The 14,396-nt window shown below is 46.3% G+C and overlaps 1 protein-coding gene across 1 annotated transcript in view; it reads left to right on the top strand.

Moving 5' to 3' along the window:
* Positions 1 to 14,396, top strand: part of CDH4 (cadherin 4) — a 964,675-nt gene that overhangs the window by 856,798 nt on the left and 93,481 nt on the right. The gene's annotated exons all lie outside the window — the stretch shown is intronic.

Genomic DNA, 14,396 nt, shown 5'->3' on the forward strand with positions numbered 1-14,396 from the left:
CCCAATACTTGTACTCCTATCCCAAGCCCTTCCCCACCCCTTTTAACCCTTTACACAACCCTGGTATAGTTCAATTAGTTTTTTCGAAGGAATTACGTCCAAATAAATTACTTCAAAGTAGTTCCGGTCGGCAAAACGACGGGACACTGTGGGAAAGGCTTCAATGGAGAGCGCGTCCAGAACTGAGGAGGCACTATTGGGTGGGTAAGACCCAAGCGCTATGCCCTTCTGAGCGCTGTCTATCATTGACTACAAGATTGTCCGCGTGCAGGGTTTCCACATGGAACCAGTGCAAGGGGCTGGCAGATCCCACAGCGGGCCCAGTGGGTGAGACAACAACTTTGCTCTTCCAGGGCAGGAGAGGGTTTCCACGGGCTGGACCAATGATAGAACATGTGACTACTTACACCTGTCATGGAGACCCCTCTGTAGACCCGTATGGGTTCCTTTGCCTCATCAGGATGCCAATGTTAGCATTGTTAGGAACAACAGGGACTTAGGCTACCCCACCTGTCTGACGCTGGCCAAGAATGGGTCCAGCACACTTTGTACAGATCCCTATAGGTGGTCTGTGCATAAGAGAACACCCAAATTGCATTTAATACAATAACAGTTTTATTCATGTGACTTATAAAAATAGCATTACAAAGCTATTATCCAAAACCTTTTTGTTTGCCCATAATTACCGGGTAGTGATACACTGTTTAAGGCATCTCAAATCAATCTCATACAATGATTCTTTGCATACAGTTTTTGCAGTGTGAGTTAGTACATCTGGTGACTTTAGAATGTGGTATGGTTGTCTTCACATCTGTCTAGTCGACAAACAATGGTGTTTCTGGCACACGGTGGTTGGCTAGTATTCTGGTGCCGTCTTCAGGACAAGTGTAGTGGACTTGGTAGTGTTCATCGATGTATCACAAGGTGGGACATCTAAAGGTAAGGAGGTACAAATTAGAAACTGGGTGTGTCTCTACAGGGACAGTGGTGCCTGGAAATTGTGCTGGGCTGTATCCTACCTGAGCCATTTCTTTACAGTGTCATAGGTTGGTGAAGAAACCAAATCGAGTTCTTCGTTCCAAGTGCTTTCTGTGGGCTTTGTTAAATTCGATCCTGTGTGTCTAGGATCTGGTCCGCAGCTGAATAGCTGTTAAACAAGATCATTAATATCTAGTGAGATGTTTAAGAAAACGAATTACTGCACTAGCATTTATAGTACAAATGTCGCCATTTCTGGCTGTGGTGTGAACCCATTGTCGGTGCTTGCTATTTGGCTATGGTGGGGTGCTGTGAAGCAACATTCAACTTAATTTCCAGTGCTTAGCTGGTTCGTGTTGACGTGAGCAGGGGAGGTCATATATTAACAGTTTTCCCCGTGAGAGCCTGGCGTACGATGTACATCAACGTGATGAACCTCTCTGTGAACTGAGAGTGTTGCATATTGTGCTTAACGCGCTCTGTGAAGAACCGCTCTGTTGGTGTGATCACGGGGGAACACAAGGGTATCTAATAGTCATCCCCGTGGTTACAAGGCGTATGGTGGTTATAACCATGTGGGGCCTCTGTGGTGATCAAGGTGCTCCTAATTGTGCTAAACGGCATCTCTGCGGGTGGTTAACCGCTCTGCATCATAGATTCTCGCTTACCTGTACATGCTCGTAGCTGCAGATCGCTGTGGAAGTGGCGCTGTCTGTAGCTACGCGCATGCGTGTCAGCTGTTTGTAATCGCGTCGCTTGGGAATGCGCGCCCTAGTGTAAGGTGCGCATGCACACGCGATCAGTCTGTGCGTGTGTTTGGGACGGGGGAGTAGTGTCTCGGAGAGAGACGTTGTTCTGTGTTAACTATGGGTTTCTAAAATGGACAGCATATTTAAAACCAAAAACCACTACAGGGATAATCTAACCAATACAGAAGAAAAGCCCTAAAGAACCTAGAAACTAATAACCTCTTTCTAGTAAAACCCACAGACAAGGGAGGAAAGAACTGTATGAGGAAGAAACCACCAAACAACTGAGTGACACTCGTTTTTACAAAACACTGGATAAGAACCCCACACAACGCCTAGCAGAGGAAATTAAAAGCCTTATGCTTTATGCCAACACACAAGGATGGATCGACGAAGATGAGCAAGCCTTCCTGACTAAAGAACATCCAGTAATACCAGCATTCTAATGCATCCCTAAAATCCACAAAAACACCACCAAAACACCGGGCAGACCTATAGATTCTGCTATAGGGTCTATTTTGGAACCCCTGTCCATATACATGGATGTATTCCTGAGGCCATGTGTTAGAAATATGAGATCATTTATCCAAGATACCACGGCCATGATCCACCACCTAAATAAGATTCCCACCTCACAACAAGACATACTGGTTACTTTTGATGTAGAGGCATTATACACAAGCATACCCCAAATAGAATGTATCAACATCCTCAAGGACTACTTAGACCAACGCACAGACATATCCACACCCACCTCCTTCATCCAAGAATGTATTCGTCTGGCTCTCACAGAGAATTACTTCATATATAAGGGACAGTTCTACCAGCATATCAGAGGGACCAGCATGGGATCGACTTTCGCGCCAGACATCGCAAACCTCTACATGGACAATCTAGAGAATCGATTTATATACAGTGATACGAACCAACATAAGAGCAAACTAGTCGCATGGGTGAGGTACATAGAGGACATCTTTACCATCTGGAAAGGTATCATTGTGGAACTACAAGACTTTCACACATGGCTCAACAATGTGGACCCCTGCATTAAGTTTACCTTGCACCATGATACCAACTGTCTAGCCTTCCTGGACCTCAACATCCTCAGGGCAGAAGACGGTACAATTACAACTACATTGTACCGTAAACCCACGGATAAAAACACGTTATTGCAATTCACAAGTTTCCACCCGCAAGCGCTCAAAGAAAATTTACCTTTCAGTCAGTTTTTGAGAATAAGAAGGAATTGTTCCTCCCTACCCGAATACGATCAGCATGGAAAAGACCTAGAAAACCGACTGAAAAATAGGGGGTACCCAGCAGCAATCATAAGGAAAGCCCGCAAAATGGCGAGAAACCGGAACAGGACAGACTGCCTGACCAAACAGACAAGAACAGAACATAAAGACAAGATTACCTGCGTCACCACTTTCTCCCCGGTCAGCAATGCACTGAGAAAGACGATCATGAAGAATTGGCATTTGCTACAAACAGACACTTTCCAACCAACTACGCCACGTTTTGCTTTTAAGAGAAGCAGAAACATCAAAGATGATCTGGTACATACATACCCTATATAGAGGGCTACCACAACAGCCCAAACGACTCTTTGGCATCTCCCTCCAGTAGTCGGACACTATGGCTGTGGCAAGTGCTCAGTCTGCCATCTCACACAAGACCAGAAAGAGGTCTTCTTAAACGGTACCATATGGAAGTACAAAACCTTCTCAAATTGTTTGACCAAATGGAGTGTATGCATGATGAAATGCCCATGTAATCTGTTATACATAGGGAAAAGAAAACGCGAAGTGAGACAAAGGATTTGCGAGCACAGATCCTGCCTGAAAAACAAAATTGAGGATAAACCAATGGTGGCCCATTTTGCAAAAAAATAACACAAACACACAGAACTAAGATGGTGTGTGATCCAAACTATAGAAGCAAAAGCCCGGGGGGGGGGGGGGGGGGTTGGTGGCGGGGGAGACAGAAACTTAGAACTGAGAAAACTTGAGCGAAAATGGATACACCAATTAGATACGGTGAAAAACGGTGTGAATGTGTCCATTGAGTGGAACTTGTTTTTCTGAAAATACAGCCTTTAATGTGCAATACCCCGAATCAAATGTGATCCCTGTTTTTCAAATTCAATATGGTGTAACTTGCAGCTCTAGTTTGTACCATAATGTGTTTTAAAACTACTGAATAATACCAAGTGCTAGTACCATATGATAATGGATACACACAATTGCACTCCCGTTGATGCAAAGCAATAATAACGAAAAGTGTGAAAAAATGAAAAAATGTGGAATGTAATACGCCATGGTGGCACTTTTTTTGAGGAGTGGACAGCGCCCTAACCAACATGCACCTAGAATCCCATAGTTAACACAGACACTACTCTCCCGTCCCAGCCACACGCACACACTGATAGCGCGCACATGAGTGCCTTACACTAGGGCGTGCATTCCCAAGCGACGCGATTACAAATAGACGACATGCATGTGCGTAGCTATAGACAGCACCACTTTCACGGCGATCTGTAGTTACGAGCATGTACAGGTAAGCGAGAATCTATGATGCAGAGTGGTTAACCACCCGCACGGGAGAGATGCCATTTAGCACAATTAGGAGCACCTTGATCACCACAGAAAGGCCCCCCACGGTGATAACTACCATACGCCTTGTTACCACAGGGATGACTATTAGATACCCTTGTGTTCCCCCCTGATCAGGCCAACAGAGCGGTTCTTCACAGAGCGCGTTAAGCACAATATGCAACACTCTCAGTACACAAAGAGGTTCATCACGGTGATGTACATCGTACGCCAGGCTCTCACGGGGAAAACTGTTAATATATGACCTCCCCTGCTCACCTCAACACGAACCAGCTAAGCACTGGGAATTAAGTCAAATGTTGCTTCACAGCACCCCACCATTGCCAAATAGCAAGCACCGACAATGGGTTCACACCACAGCCAGAAATGGGGACATTTGCACTATAAATGCTAGTGCAGTAATTTGTTTTCTTAAACATCTCACTAGATATTAATTATCTTGTTTAACAGCTATTCAGCTGCGGACCAGATCCTAGACACACAGGATAGAATTTAACAAAGCGCACAGAAGGCGCTTGGAGCGAAGAACTCGATTTGGTTTCTTCACCAACCTGTGACACTGTAAAGAAATGGCTCAGGTAGGATACAGCCCAGCACAATTTCCAGGCACCACGGTCCCTGTAGAGACACACCCAGTTTCTAATTTGTACCTCCTTACCTTTAGATGTCCCACCTTGTGATACATCGATGAACACTACCAAGTCCACTACACTTGTCCTGAAGACTGCACCAGAATACTAGCCAACCACAGTGTGCCAGAAACACTATTGTGTGTCGACTAGACAGATGTGAAGACAACCATACCACATTCTAATGTCACCAGATGCACTAACTCACACTGCAAAAACTGTATGCAATGAATCATTGTATGAGGTTGATTTGAGATGCCTTAAACAGTGTATCACTACCCGGCAATTACGTGCAAACAAAAAGGTTTTGGATGATAGCTTTTTAATGCTATTTTTAGAAGTCACATGAATAAAACTGTCATTGTATTAAATGTAATTTGGGTGTTCTCTTATGCACAGACCACCTATAGGGATCTGTACAAAGTGTGCTGGATCCATTCCCGGCCAGCGTTAGACAGGTGGGTAGCTTAAATCCCTGTTGTTCCTAACAATAGTATATCCCCTCATGATTTAGGCACCCCTTATCAAAAAAGAGGGCTACACCACCCCTTTATATTATAAAATGCCAATGTTAGCAGCCAGGATTATCCACATGCATGCCACTACTACACAGAAAGGGCTAGAGCTCCAGGAGAGGAGAGTTCTGACAGATTCCATATGGGCAGGTATGGTACAAGCTTCTCAAACTGAGTTGGAGGTTCTTGCAGCTATCAATCAATGCTCCAAATGGGATTTTGGCATTTTGGTCCCAAGGGAAGTGGGGGAGGGGGAGAGATCTGGCACCTACATAGGAATTTCTTCCACCAGATTTTCTTCCATTCACACACTATCCTCAAACACCGTCTGGTGCTGTGACAAATCAAATTCTTTAGTATCAGTGTCCAAGGGGTCAATATTGGTTTCTAAATCATCAATCATCCCCACACCTCGAATACACCAGAATGGATCTGAACAGATTGGCTTAAGCAATCATAGAATTCAAATTATAAACCTGCTTGTCCAATTTTGGTAACGTGGACGGGGCAGCAGGCTTATCTAATCTAAAGGTCGTGGATCGTTGGTTAGTTGCAACAGAGTGAAAATACAATTATTACTCAATAATAAAAGGAGTCTCCAGTCAAGGTGGTCTACAAATATCTACTTTATTATTACACAACAGACAATCTAACAACACTATGGAATACAACCCACCCTGTAAAGTAATCCAGAGGAGAGACAGTTCTAAGAGGGAAAAGGGATGCACTCTGGGTACTGACAGGAGGGTGTTTGTATGGTTACTAAGCACAATAGTATGGGCTTCTTGCCTTCAGCAAAAAGGAAAAGGGGTCTTAAAATGTCTCTAGGGGCCTTCTGGGAAGAACGTGGGGGACAGAACCACAATGTACCTTTTGCTGTTGGTATTCTTGGGGCGCAACAGGGTCGAGTCGGATTCAAGGCGCTGTGCAGGCTTCTTTGACAGAGTTCGAGACGGGAGTCCGCTGCAGGCATCAGATGGCAAGATGGTTTGGCAAGCAGAGCTGGACGAACGGCTGCAGGCTGCCTTACATGTCGACTCGGGGTCAGGAATAATCTCAGTGCTGCTCGGAGGTTCTGAAGCACTGGTCGAGACACCTCAGATGTCTTTAAATGACTTCAGCTTGACAAGAAAAGCATTGCAGTCGGTTGTGGATCGAGGAACTCGACTGGCTTGAAAATGTCCTTTAAGGCAGACAGCGGTAGATGCTCGTCGAGGCACTTCTTCCAGCTTATTCAATGGGCTTGTGTCGTCCTTTAAGGCAGACAGCCCAAAGCTGAGGAGTGTGTTGCAGGGATCTGCCTCGCCTTGCTTGTAGGTGTAGAGATTTTTTGGCATTCCCTATCCAGGAGGCTTGCTTCAGAGCCCAGCAGAGCATGCTGTGTGCTGGCTAGGTACCGGTTATGGAGCAGCTGGAGGGTCCTCTAAGTTTGTTTCTCCCTCTTGTCACTGGGAGAAGTTTAGGGGAGGGATCTTGCTTCGCCCTTTGGAGACCCTGGCCTTCCTTCACTGGCAGAAGATGTAGGGCAGACTGTACCTTTCGCCAGGATCCAAGGTTGAGTTCTTCTTTCTTTATTCTTGTGAAGTCTTCAGGTGATCTCCTTAAAGAGGGGCTCCAGTCCTCTTTCAAAGCCAATCGGGCAATAGTGATTGGTGTAGGCTAAACCTACCTTAACAAACCAATTCTGGGACCCCACCAACAATCTTCTGTATGTGTGAGGTCATAACCACAGTGTTTTGAAACAGAAAAGGTAAAGGGGTGAAAACATGTAATACTAAGTCCCTTCGTGTCTGTCGTGGATCAAAGGGTCCCCCGGTTAATGGGGATCTCTGTGGTTTCTGATTAAAGTGTCAGGTCCATCAAACCACATTCTCGTGCCTTCTGAATGGGGTCCCCCTGACTACTGTACACGCGCAGTTCCAACCATGACATTACACTGTGAATCAACACTGAATGTAGGAGGTGGCTTCCGGTCGACACAGTGCATATGAAAGGGTGTTGAGGTTTCCTGTCTCCTTTGTTACCTTCTGCAGCCAGGCCCCATGTGGGCCTGTTTGAATAAAACTCTGATTAGTTTGTGAATGCTGCCACCAGTTATAGGGTCACCAGCTACATCGCTCAACAAAAGGGCCAGGTAGATCATGGAGCTTTGTTAGTAGTTAATTACACTGCCCAGGGCAGGGGGATGGTTTGGCCCTCTCCCTTCTGAGATGACATGGTGTACTCCTGGCTGTCATATCCCAACTAAATATTACAGGTAGGACTGCGCTTGTCGGCTGTGTCCACCCACAGAAAACAGGTCTATGCGTATGTCGTGCATTGAGCATAGGAAAAAGTGTGGGGATTAGCCGCACACATTTTCCAGAGGTTGATCTACAATGATTCAATTTATTGACTGTGTGGATGGTCGAATTCCTAACAGAACTGCAGGCACGTTGTCTCAGTGTATTGGCTTATTTGTCATGCATTTTCTGAGCTTGACCAGCATTCCAGATCTGCCAACCAGCACAGAGACAACGATTCTTGAACCTGAGCCGCTGTGTAGGCATCCTTTAGCTGTCCATCCAGCCCCGCCTGCCGAACTGCATACCGCCTGATGCCCGCAGCTGTCTCGCGTCTTGAGCTCTGTCGCAAGAGCTGCAAGCGTCCTGGAACCGTCTTGATGCTGTCGAGCATCAAGATCATCTCAAGCAACAGGTACATTGTTGATCTGTTTTCTTGGTCCTTCTCCGAAGGCGCCGAGTGACATTTACGACCCTTTGCTCCCTTGGTGCTGAAACCAAATAACCTTGAACAGTTAAGGCTGATTGCTTGACCAACTACCCTCCTGTCAGTATTCAGAGTACATCCCTTTCCTTCGTGAAACTGTCTATCCTCTGTGTTCCTTTACACTCTCTCTATAAACACACATGCAAACCACACAGGCCCTGATTCATAGAATTCTTTGCCCGGTTCAAGGGGACTTTGCAGTGCTGAAAAGTGACTTTGCACTGCCGACACAAACTCTGATTCATGGAACTGTGAAAAGTGTATTTTTGCAGTGCAAAGTCATTTTGTACTGCAAAAAGGACTATGCACCGAATTTGCACTGCAAAAATAACTTTGCGCAGTTCCACAAATCAGGGTTTGTGTCTGCAGTGCAAAATCACTTTTCAGCAGGGCAAAGTCACTTGGAACCGTACAAAAATTCCATGAATCGGGCCGTGTGTGCAGGTCCGGCCTTAGGCTGCGCGAGCCGGGCGACTGGCCGGGGCGCCATTAGCACCCGCCACACCAGCTCGGGGGAGTCTTTCAAGGGCTCCCCCGAGCTGGCGTGGTGAGAGAAGGCGGAGCAGGCGGTCGCATTCAATGTCAATAGGGTGCTCAGCAAATGTCACCAAATGTGCCCCTCTGCCGCGGGCGCCTTCACCAACAAAAGGCACTGTTATCCCCCCACCACGCCAGCTCGGGAGCGTCTTTCAAGGGCTTCCCCGAGCTGGCGTAGTGGCGGCAGGCACCTCATTGTTAGTCACTGCACCCGCGGCAGCGGAGCACATTTAGGATAGGGTGACCAGATTTTTTTTAAAAAAAAAACGGACAGGCCATAGACATAAAAGTAGGGCTACCATAAATACAAAAAATATATAGTCCTACTTCTATGTCGCTGGCCTGTTGCGGGGCTGGGTGGGGCGGAGGGGGTCTGCTCACATGCACACCCTCTTATTGGAGGAAAGTGGCCGGGGAGGCCAGGTGAGAGGAAATGAGGGCATGAAATGCTTTTCACGCACCCATTCGCGCATTTAAAGTTGCGCCGGGACCCGATTTTGGGTTTTCGAAATCGGGTCCCTGCACAAACAGGGACCCTGGGCACCCACCCTTGCAAACCCCGGGCGTGGTTTGCAAAATGAAAAAACTCCCGGGACCCTGGGACAGGGGGTAATTTCCCCGGACTGTCCAGAGAAAACCCAGACGTCTGGTCACCCTAATTTAGGAACAATAGGGTGTCATAGAATTACCTCCTCGTGGGAGCGAGGAGGTATACAGCAAGGAGTTAAAAAAAAGTGACGCCCGTTGTCCAGGGGCGCGCGGGGAAGGGGGGGCGCCAATTCGCCCAGGGCTCTGCTGCCCCCAAGGCCGGCCCTGCGTGTGTGTGTGTGTGTGTGTGTGGTTTGTATGTGTGTGTATAGAGAGAGAGGGCTAATGTTGAGAAGTTGGGCAGCAAGGGGATAGGTTAAACACAGAGAACACATTCCTCAGACAGACATTTGAGCGGGGGGAAGATGGAGGCGGTCTTTAGTCGCATCCGCATCCCTCGGCATCATACGCCAAGATAAGGATCCACGCTCACGCCTGTGGAGAGCGTCTTGTAAAGGTCACCCCGGTTCCCGCCGCTCAGTAAACGCTCAGTAAATACAGAAACTCCTGGATACTCCTAAGGCAGAAACGAATCGGGTTCTTTTTTTTTCTCATACTTGTATTTTGTCTAGGAAATGTTCAGCAAAAAGACACAGACAAGGATGGAAAGATGGGATGGCCCAGGTGGCAGCGCCAGTAGCGCAGGCAGCTTTTGGTGCCGGAGGGTGGGGAGCGCCCAATAGGGCGCCAGTGGGAGGCTGGGTGGTGCACTGAACAGCAGAGGAGATCCATGGAGGGGCAGTCACCGCCCTAGCCCCCTCCCTGGCTCCGCCACTGGGTAGCGCCCTAGTAGCAGGCTTGAGGCCTATTCCATAAAATGATAACTACGGAACCGGAAGGCCGGAGTTCTAATACTGCGTCTTATTTCTAAGCTGAGCAAAATCTCGAATGGAAAGTGTTGATGAATGTAAAAAGAATACATCACCAGCACAAAATCAAAAGTAGCAATTATTTCCCTTTTAAAGAACTGGCTCCACAATCCTCCCATAGTACTTATTCCCTTGTTTTTTTCTGATGACCACTAGAAATCCTGCTTCTGGGTGGAACTAAAGTTGAAATCCCTATGTTAACTTTTATTTCCATGAACCACTCTCTTAATGACATTGTTTCAAAAAGCTAAATGAAAACGGTAACGCAAATATCAAAAATATTATCTTTTCATACTAGTTTTTTCCTTTTTCTTTCTAATTAAGTCAACACTATGCACATTTGCAAACTGTAATCAGCATTTTCAACAATGACAATCCTCATTTCCCCACGGAATCAAACTGTTTATCCTGGGCAAATTACATCATCTTTAGCTGCACATTTTGGAAGTGCTTAGAAATGGGCTCAAACCAGGGATGTCATTTCACCAAAATGCCAGGGGTAGCGGAAGTGACATCACACGACCCTTGACCCCTGGTGACATCACAGGAAGTGATGTCATTTGACCCCACCCTGAAGTGATATCGCGGGAAACGATAGAACACGACCCTTCACCCATTGACAAAACAGGAAGTGGCATCACATAGCATTGTACACTACGAAAAATATGGTTGCGATATCACTATAATGTGATGTGCATTTCATACAAGAATGGATTGCCATATGTATCGTTAAGATCAGTATATATAGGCCCATGTTACCAAATTACTGTGACTACAAGCAGACGTCCATGACCAAATGATAATGATGTGTTATTATATAGCATTTACGCTTAAGTGCTTTATATAGAAAAAATATATACCCAATATCACCCAACTTGTGTTGGTACTCATTTATCGACCTCAGAAGGATGAAAGGCTGAGTTGAGGCGTTTAAGAGAAGACTAAATCAGTGACTCACCCCTGAAGTGTGCCTGAAATAAACCTTTAATGAGTTTAGCAATTATTGTATAGAATTCGAGAAAAACACATTATTTGGTATGGAGCTTGCATTACTACAAAAAAAACCTTTTTTTTAAAGTTTTTTTTTAGAGGTCGCAAGGGAGACCACAGAGGTCGCAGGGGAGACCTCAGAGGTCGCAGTTGCGACCTCTGGCGACCCCTAAACGACATCCCTGGCTCAAACCAACATTAAGGAGCTATACGTTGTATGTTAAATGTAAAATAAATTTGACTCAGTCAAAGAAAGCCTAGTAGCGTTTCTTAAGAGGTCATTCAGAGTTTCAGCTCCCTGGCAGCCGCCTCTCTTTGTGTTGCCATGCAGAGGCCAATAAACAAGCCCTGTGATAATCCGTGCCACCCACCCTCTCCCACCATTACTTGATCTAGGATTTTGCCCTAGAATTACGCCGTGGGGCGGGGCTGATGTTGTGCAAATATTTCCTAGGGAGGCGACAGTCATCACAAACTGAAGGTTGTGTGACTTTAAATGTGTACTTGACATTTAAAGACACACCTCTTTGAAAGGTGCTAGCCTATCACAGACCCGCTTTACCCCAGTTCTAGCTCCGGGGTGTGAGCAGTAAATATGCACAGAGACTATCAACGTTTCAGGTGAGGCTTATGCTATGCAACCTGCATGATACAATCAAGGGTTTCACCCATGTGAGTGTGCATTAGGATGCATCCCCATTATAATCTGTGCACCACCCAGCTGCCTCAGACAGGCCTTCAACATTGAGAAAAGGGGCCCCCAAATATCTTCTGAAGCGGGCCCTTATGAGCCCCGGCACATCTTCAGCCGGTCTTGCATGGCCGACATTTTGCTTTGCATCTTTAAAGCTACATTTTGGCTCAACTGCTTGAAAATCAGGTTGTCACTGTTTCCACATATGCACGATTCTGGGGTGAATAGCTCATCAGTGCTCTGATTCTGCAGGTGTGCTCCGTATTGGACCTGTTTCCAGGCAGCCTTTGGGTGCAGTGCCAGCAGGGTCGGACTGGGACAAGAAATAGACCCGGTCACCCAAAAAAAAGTGGCCCACCCCTCGCCTCACGTCCCTTGACCTCTGATGACATCACCAGAAGTGATGTCATGTGACCCCACAACAAAGTGACATCCCGGGAAGCGATGAAACATGACCTTTCACCCCTTGACAAAACAGGAAGTGGCATCAAATAGCATTGTACCTAAGTACACTAAATTACTGTGAATCCAAGCAGACGTCCAAGGCCAAATGATAATATGTTATTGGGATGGGAATTCTCACCCAGTTCCTTCCCCTCCCCGGCCAAAGCACCTCCTCGTGGCGACTGTTTGAGCTAGCTTTATTCAAGCCTTACCATCAAACGTTGCACTCAAAGTGCCAGTCTGTGTTTCTTCAAAGCAGTCTTCTGAGAGGTAATTAATTAATTGGAGCTGTAAACCTGCCACTGGTGTAAATAAAAGGCCTTAATCAGTCCTGCATTCAGCCACTCGATTTATAATCACTATGTCCATCCTTCACAGGCATTGGCAAAGCCAACAGTTTTGGCTTGTGTATATTAGGCATTTGCCAGGCAATGCTATTAGAAGGGCAGCTATTTGCCCCATTTTGCACCTTCTACCATCAATGGGCAGTTAATACTCCTGCAGCAGTGCCTGACAAGGGCCTTTCCCATACCTACACAAAAGCCCTACCTGTTGGCATTGCCAATTCTTGTTTCTATTCCTTCATTTCAACCTTTAGAGCATTCTCACACCTGCCCATCTTAATGGCCAGGTGCCTGCAATGGATTTGAAATATAACAATACTGTACTCCCCTGTTCTTGTCTGTAATGTAATGCTACCACCACCCCACCCACCCGCCAGCTAACCCTTCAGGCTCAGAACCCCTACAGATGATGTGGACTATCCTATCCACCCCACCCCAGATTCCTTTTCGACCACCCACCCAGGTCCAGACCCACCCTTTCCACCCGTTATACTTTTCCTACTTCTGGTGCACACACACACCAATTTTATGTCCCACAAAAAAAGCGCTGTTTAACCTGTCATAAAATGTGGACCACTGTCGGCAGTCTTGGCAGAGAAGCCAAAGATTGCAATGGGCATGGAGTATAACTCCCGTCTCATCCTTCCGAGGACGTTTGATGGGCACGGGTTGGTCACATGCAAAGTTAACACTGCTGGCAGCATGAAGACTGTCTAATGAAGCAGTTGGAGAGCCTTGCCCAGGGGCAGATTGGCCAGTTTGCAAAGTGGCGTTAAAGCCCAAGCTGGTGGGCAGTAACAGGTGCAGGGCAGTTTCTAGCCAAGTTGGTGCCCCGGAGCGAAACACCAGAATGCACCCCGCCCTTCCTCCGCCAACTGGCTTACATCACTCCCAAAATACAGCTGTGTGTTGTGAGACAAAACTCCTCCTCAATATGAATAAATAATTGCTATATAAGTGAAGCTGGTTTCATTACATTGTAATGCAAGTACTTTACAGAAGAATGCTAGTGTGAAAACACAGCTGTTGCTGCCCAAGTAAATGGTTTTTCTGTTACCTGCTCTTAGGGGAGGCCTTGTCTGAATGCAGTTTCAAACTGTCCATACTAACACACTGCGGTGTGAACAGCCTATCAGGGTCTGAGGGCCCGCTGACCGGGCCCTGTGTTGCAGGTGTTCTGTTCGTACCACCTCACTTGTATTTCGCAAGGGGCAATATTAGACTACCCACTTACATTATTTTCTGATAGAAGGTTATCGTTCTAAGATGGACAGTCTGGTACACTCTTATTGTACCCATTTAAAAGACCGCTATGAGAGTTGAAAATGTGACAAATAGCACCAGTGAGGGTTCCTGTATGCCTTGCATTAACTCACAGAGCATTCAGGACTATAACAGTGATCACAGATCTCTATATTGGATAAACAAGTCTGTGATAAAAGGATTGTATGTGTGAATCTCTGAATTCATAACAGATGCATGGCTTGGTGCTCACATCATTGTACACAACACTCACCTTAACATTAAAATGTTTGTAACCATGAACCATACACACTAATTTGGACAGCTTAAGTTTCTAGATGTAAGTACAAAATGGCTGCAACATCAGCAAATCATATGGGCTAGAAGGGCTCTTTTGCTTCTTGTTTCTGAAGAATTTTAAATGAGGAGGAGC

Source organism: Ambystoma mexicanum, chromosome 3p, assembly GCF_040938575.1.
Source record: "Ambystoma mexicanum isolate Mex_15411 chromosome 3p, UKY_AmexF1_1, whole genome shotgun sequence".
NCBI classification, from domain to species: domain Eukaryota; kingdom Metazoa; phylum Chordata; class Amphibia; order Caudata; family Ambystomatidae; genus Ambystoma; species Ambystoma mexicanum.